Raw genomic sequence first — 7,879 nt, 5'->3', positions numbered from 1 at the left:
AAGCCTTCTCTGACGCCCATTGACACCAAGTCCAAGCTCCCTTCTGCCACGAGACCGTGCGTCGATGACACCACCGACTACCGCAGCCTCGCTGGTGCGCTACAGTATCTCACGGTGACGCGCCCTGAGCTCGCCTATGCCGTCCAGCAGATCTGCCTGCACATGCACGATCCGCGCGATTGTCACCTCGCTCTGATCAAGCATGTGCTCCGGTACGTGCACGACATGACCTCGCTCGGCTTACATCTCTTGCATCCTCGACATTGGATCTCCGGATCGGCACCGTCGCTGATTGGGCCGGCTGCCCCGACACGCGTCATTCGACCTTCGGCTACTGTGTCTTCCTCGGTGACACGCTGGTCTCTTGGTCTTCGTAGAGCCAGGCCACTGTCTCCCACTCCAGTGCGGAGGCATAATACCATGGCGTGGCCAATGCTGTGGCCGAATGCATCTGGCTACGACAACTCCTCAGCGAGCTTCGCTGTGCAGTCACCACTGCCACGTGATACGTCTCCAACGTATCTATAATTTTTGATCGTTCCATACTATTATATTATCTGTTTTGGATGTTTAATGGGCTTTAATATGCTCTTTTATATTATTTTTGGGACTACCTATTAACCGGAGGCCCAGTGCCAGTTGCTGTTTTTTCCTATTTCAGTGTTTCGCAAAAAAGGAATATCAAACGGAATCCAAACGGAACGAAACCTTCGCGAGGATCTTTCTTGGAACGAACGCAATCCAGGAGACTTGGAGTGGAAGTTAGAGACGCAACGAGGCGGCCACGAGGCAAGAGGGCACGCCCAGGGGGGTAGGTGCATCCCCCACCCTCGTGGGCCCCTTGTAGCTCCACCGACCTACTTCTTTCTCCTATATATACTCTTATACCCTGAAAACATCCGGGAGAGCCACGAAACAACATTTCCACCGCCGCAACGTTCTGTACCTGTGAGATCCCATCTTGGGACCTTTTCTGGTGATCTGCTGGAGGGGGATTCGATCACGGAGGGCTTCTACATCAACTCCTTTTACTAAGGCATATTATTTTTTGTCAAAGAACAATTACTTGGTCTATGATATTTTTTTGCAGGACCATTATCCCTTACAAAAAGGTGTCACAAAAGGAGCATGGGAAAATATTATTTTTGCACTAGCGCTCATCTTGCGCAGGTTGCCACCCTTGCTACCTCAACACACGCGATGACTCATTGTCCGTGCCCATGGCCGACTTGCCTGCATCCGTGTCGTTTCCAACCCCACGGCCGATTTTCGCAACCGCACCGGCTTACAACGCCACGGACGACTCGCCCGTCCGCTCCCGCGGCCGGTTCACACATCCACACTGGCTTACAACAAGGAGGACAAACTTGCTCGCACCGGCTTACAACACCGCGGTCGGCTCATCTGTCTGCTCCCGCGACCGACTCGCTCGTGATTTGTTTCAACTTCACCGTAGTAATCATCAACTCCGCGGCGGTTAAATTCCATCCTAACATATCAGGTATGCTCAAGTCGCCGCCCGTGCAGCTTAATCTACATCAACCCGCCGGAGCTGCGGTAAGCCGCCCTTGCCTCTTTGAGCCGCCGGGGTTATATTAAGTCGCCGGACTGCCTGAGCCAACGGAACTATATTGAGTCACTAGTCTGCCTGAGCTACCTCTGTCGTGATAAATGGGTCATTCGTCATCCAAACAAATCAGGTGATATCCATCCAAGTTTGTTTTATTAGCACATGTTGTTTTTGTCAAAGAACAAGTTTGTCTTTGCCTTGGTCTGCAATATTGTTTATGCAGGGCAATTATTTATGACAAAAAGTGATATTATACCGCGGAGATGGAGGCACGCCAACATATTTTAGCACAGGTGGTCGTCTTACTCAACGGACTCCCACACCGGCTTACAACGTTGTGGCCGTTTTTCGCGACTACGCCGGCTTACAACAAGGAGGACAACTTGCCCGTCCGCACCGGTTTACAACGCCGCGGCCGGTTCATCTGTCTGTGCCACCTCAGATGTTGCGGTCGTCTTCACCGTCCATCTCTTGCGGCCTGGTCTACATCAACACACTGGGCCGCACCTGTCTGCATGAGCTGTTATTGAGTATGAGCAAGTCACTACTTGGGAAGCCCGGTTTTCTTCCAACAAATTGGAGGCAAATTATCATATATATCAGCCGCCGTCTGCACTGGACGGTTCAATGGGCAGGCGTGCAAGTCGCCGCCACCACAGTTTAGTTAACTTCAAACAACCAGTTGGAAGGAACCATTGGCCGAGTTGCTGACACGGCTCGTACGGGATTATTTATAACCCGCCGCAGTCACCTCAACCTTCTGTGGATTCACATCGCACTATCAACGCCGATGATATACACCTTCTGCTCTGGTCAAATATGGAGAATCTCAAGCCAACTCCTCTAGTCGTCTTGAGACTAGGGGGCTACAATGGTATGACTCGGCAAAATTAGCTGGTTTCAATGAATTCAAGAACTCTGGGTCATTGAAGGGAAAAATAACCCGGGCCCGGAGATTACTGCAAGATCGATGAAAATTTAAAGGCCGTCAGAAGATTTCCGGCTCAAAATGAGAATTCTGGGTTAAAATCCGGTTCAAAAGACATCTCTCTCCCACAAAGCACTGAAGCTCTTAATATCCAGTTTAAAAACCGGTTCAAGGGAAATTTATCTACCACAATGCTTTGAAGCTCTCAAATCCGGTTCAAAATCCGGCTCAAGGTAAATTTGTCTCTCACAAAGTTTTGAAGCTTTTAAATTCGGTTTAAAGTTCCGGTTCAAAAAGAATTAATCTCTCGCAAGTTCGAGTTCTCAGGAAAAATTAAAGGGACCAAAGAGAGTCTGTTGCAAGGCACAAATCAAACATAGGTACCCTGCTTTAAAATGACCAAAACGGGGCTTATCGTATTCGAATCCGGCTTTCCCTTTGGTCTGGCTCACGATCGTATTCGAATCTAGCCGTTAAACTTCATGATCACTTGGGGGCTTCCTGTTCAAACATAGGTCGTATTCGAACCAAAGAGAACATAGCTGTCGGTACCCTTTTGATTGGCACACTGCCAAACCCACTAGGGGGCTTCTTGATCGTATCCGAATCATAGCTCAACCCCTTTGGGTCCAACGTGGATCGTATTTGAATCAGCGTCATTAAACAACTCTCAAGGTCATTTGGGGGCTTCCTGTTCAAACATAGGTCGTATTCGAACCAAAGAGAACATAGCTGTCGGTACCCTCTTGATCGGCAACGCCAAAGCCACTAGGGGCTATATGATTGTATTCGAATCTTAGCTTAACCCCTTTGGAATGGTTTTCTGATCGTATTCGAATCAGAAGCCTCAAAAATTTTGAAGTCTCTTTTTGCGAACAATTTTTTGGATTTTACTTAAGGCTTTTTTGATCATATATAAAGTGTATATGAGTGGTTTCTATTTAATCCGACTTGATTTTCAATGATAAATCGCCAGCTTATGACAATCATCATCTATGTGGAAGCATTGGCTTCTAAGCATTGGGTTATTGCCCTTACTGCACAGGTCATGTAAACCGGTAGTACAAATTCAATATTATAGTGGTTATATGTGAGATATTATGACCCGCCCTGCGGTAAACCGCCAAGGGATCTTGTGATCTACTTGTGTGCGGGATAAGACTACATTTGGGTGGTTACCCGCCCTGGACTTTGACGTTAAGTCGCCAGGGCATAAGTTGTTTAAATTCTATGCAGGATTTACAGAGCTATGACTTACATAAATGATTAAGTTCAAGCCCATCATCAAAGATTGAAATTGGTGTCTCAAAAGGATTATCAATTCTGGATTTTCTCAAAGGCTATAAGTTGCCGGGTTATAGAAATTCCGGCTTACAATGGAGGCATATTAAATCGCCATCGGCCAAGAGCCGCCGGGTATTTAAACTCTAGATTTACTTATCAACAGATGAGGTATTCAAAGTCGATTTGGTGCAATGGCTATTATTTTATCGATGGATATGATTTATTCTACAATGGAAGGAATAGTCCCGAGTCGCTGCACGCTTACGACCCGGCACTTGGGGGCTACATTATTCAAATTGAGATTACATCGAATATGCAAGTCCCATGTCACTGCCAGCATGCACCATGGCACTTGGGGGCTAATGTAAAGTCACTTTTTGTTCAAATTATTGAAGACCCGACTCATCACATTGTAATGAGCCAACCCTTGGGGGCTACCAATTGCTGTTGTCAAAAATTCAAGGTACACAAGCATTAATCCATTATATTGAACGGTCCACTATTCAGTTGGTAGAGTACAAAGATCTTAACCTTGTGGACGTGGGTTCAAGCCCCATGGTGGAGATTATATTATATGATGTTATTATCAGTGAATCATATACAAAGTCCCAGCTCAGTAATATCTTACTGAGCCGGCCCTTGGGGGCTACACGTTGCTGCTCAAGTTTACATGATCATATTTACAAACTCCCAGCTCATTATTTCATAATGACCCGGCCCTTGGGGGCTACACTGGTTGAAATTTTTATGAGCATAAGGCAATTACAAGTCCCAGGTTGCTGCAAGCATGACAACCCGGCACTTGGGGGCTACAGGTGATATGCATATAAGAGAGGAATAACTTCAAGTTCTCAGTTTTGAGAAAATCTGGTATTATATTATTATCGGAGAAATCTACAAATTTTATGACCCGGCGTCATCTTAAGATTAAACCGGCATCAGCTACATGACCCGGCATCATTTGTTTATAACCCGGCAATTTTGGCAGTCATAAATCGGCAAGATCTACATCTTTAAGCCGGCTGAATATAAGTTGAATATTTGAAGACCAATATTTTTTCAAGTCAGAGCATTGAAAGCCGACTCAAGTGGATTATCTCTTACAATATTTCTCAACAAGAGACCAATGTCAGCAAATTGACTCTGAAGCTGGCCTGTTGACCCCGATTTTTCAAAGGAAGTATCTGGATTTTTTGTATTGGCAAAATTTGAACATATCTGCTAAAGAGATTTGCTATGAGATTATGGATACATATCAAGAAGGAGATGACAAGGACTTAAGGCTGATCAAGTGCCGGCTTACAAAGAATATTTAACTCAGAACACAACCTGTCAAATTTGTTCTTGTGTTTACATTGCAGATTAGTTTAACATGGATAAATCCAAATTAAACTGGGGGCTAATGTTGGGGATATACCCTGCGGTATGACCCGGCCGGAAGTATGACCCGGTCGGACTTGGCGCTTCACCGATGACCCGCCGGAGGACTGGCGACTCACGGGTCTGGCGGCTCACTGGTCAGACGACTCACGAACCTGACGACTCACGGATGACCCCGATGGCGGGTCAGATAGAAGACTAGGCCCAAGGCCCAGAAGGCCGGCTCATGTTATGGTGGGCCGGCTTAAGAGGAAAGGGATGACAAATATTTCCTTTACGCGGAAGCAAGACCCGGACTTGTATTCAACTTGTAAGAAAAGATAGACTAGCCCTAGTCCTACTAGGACTCCATATGTAACCCGCCCCTCCAACTTATATAAGGAGGGGGCAGGGCACCCCAAGAGGGACAAGTAAGAAGAAACAATAATCTCTAGGGCTAGACACAACTAAAGGGGAGCTGGCTTATGCGGCGTCTCCCTGATGAGCATAATGAGATCTAGCTACAAACAGCATGTAGGCCTATTACCGGATGATGTTTCCCGGGGCCCGAAGCTGTCTAAATCCTTGTCTTGTGTGTTGCGTCTCTCGTCCCGATCAACCCCTCTCAAGCTACCGCATAGATGCGTTGGCCACGCGACTAAGTCCTGACACTAAGGACATCTGTCGTGACAAATCCATGACAAGTTCAGTTAGAGCCAACGCCTTGCACACATGCGCGTGCGTGTACGAGAGAAACGCGCATCGCTCGGCCCCCGACCTCCCACCGTAACCGGGAACTCCCTGAAATTTTCCTCCCCCTCGCTTCTACCACGGTTTTTTCTGTCATGGACGGCCCAAAGAATGCCATGCAGCTGCGTCTCCGGCCCGCCCAGGATGAAAAGCCCATTTTCTGTCATGATTTTTTATCATAGAAGTAGGAGCCCACCACATCTATGATGATACCAGGTTTTGTCACAATTATCGTCATAGAAGTGTCATATGTATGACAGGAAAAAAAATCGTTCGGTCCAAAATGTCACGGATGTGTCTTTTTTTGTAGTGTTGCTTCCTGGCATGTTCATGAGGTTGTAGGCCGGATGGGTCGCCGCCATGAACTGAGCGAGAGCTGGGTACCCGAGGATGGCGTTGTACGGAAGACCGATGCGAGCGATGTCGAAGTCCACCAGCTCAGTGCGGTAGTTGTCGCGTGTGTCGAAAGTGACAGGGAGGCGGATCTGCCCTAGAGAGTGGGCAGCTCCACCACCTACTCCCGAAAAAGGCTTGCTGAGATTGAGCCGCTCGGGAGGCACGTGGAGAAGGCTGAAGGATTCTACGGAGAGCAAGTTGAGGCCGGCACCGCCGTCAATGAGGGTCTTGGTGACGGCCACGTTGCAGATGGTGGGCGTGCAGAGCATTGGGAGCATGCCGAAGCCAGTAGTGGAGTCGGGGTGGTCTTCCGAGCCAAAGGTGAGGTCAGCCTCCGGCGCAGCCCAACCCGGCGGAGCCCCCGGGCGCTTGGAGGCTGCCCCAATCTGACAGAAGAAAGGTTTGATGTGGTGATCTGAAGGCGGTGCTTGAGATCCACCCAGTAGTGCCGCGACTGCATGGTGCACCGGCACCGCGTAACGCGTGGTGAAGAGGTCACGGAGTTCCCCCTAGGACGCCACCGTGGACCCCGGGAAGTTGAGCAGCCAGGCGCGTGGCTCGCCGGCGAGGGCCATGGGGAACCAGTTGGCCATGATCTTGTCGTCACCTCCGGCCTCGAGGATGGCCTCCTCGTACGCCTGCAGGAACAGCACCGGGTCTGCCACGCCATCGTAACGCGGCGGCATCTCCGGCTTGAACTTGGTTGGCCACTGCACTCGCCGCAGGGCGGGGGCCAGGGCTCGGTACCCAGACTCCCTGCTGCTGGTGTCGGCCGCAGAGGTGGGTGGCGGGGCACCTGCCATGGGAGCGAAGCGCGGTGGCACGGGGCGCAGGTCGGTGGAGAGAAGCTCCGGCGCACCCCTACCTGGCGCGCCAAATGTCGGATGTGGGGTTCCGGCAAACCCTTAAGGTTCGAACACTGGGGTGCGCATGAAGTCTTCCCCTCCTACCGATCTACGTTCTAGCTCGCTAAGATCTCGCGGACGAACTCGACGAAATCGCAACACAGAAAGACACGAGGTTTATACTGGTTCAGGCCACCGTTGTGGTGTAATACCCTACTCCAGTGTGGTGGTGGTGGATTGCCTCTTGGGCTGATGATGAACAGTACAAGGGAAGAACAGCCTCCTGAGGTTGAGGTGTTCTTGTGCTTGTGTAGTTGAGGATGATCTGAACCAGTTCGAGATCAATTGCCCCCTACTGTGGTGGCTAGTCCTATTTATAGAGGCCCTGGTCCTCTTCCCAAATATCGAGCGGGAAGGGATCCAACAACGGCGGGCAAATTTGAAAGGGGACAGCTAGTACAAGCTATCCTGACAACAGTGGTCTTCGTCTGTGAAAAGCTCCGGGGTGACACTGTCTTGGGCTCCACGATGACCTCCGCCTTGCCGTCCTCCTGGACTTGGTCTCGTTGCACCAATATAGCAACCTTTGCCTGATGCCTCGGTACTCTTCGCCTGCGCTGGCCTCCTTAGCACCAAAGAGGAAACAAGGACGATGCACGCGCTGGCGCCCGCCTGGCGCCCGCCTGGTGCCGTTCGTCATGGCTCATGTCACGAGAGCCTCGTGAGGTTTGCCCTGCCTTGATATCT

The sequence above is a fragment of the Triticum urartu genome, chromosome 4 (genome assembly GCF_003073215.2).
Source record: "Triticum urartu cultivar G1812 chromosome 4, Tu2.1, whole genome shotgun sequence".
NCBI classification, from domain to species: Eukaryota; Viridiplantae; Streptophyta; class Magnoliopsida; order Poales; family Poaceae; genus Triticum; species Triticum urartu.
Note: the sequence above shows the minus strand (reverse complement) of the source record.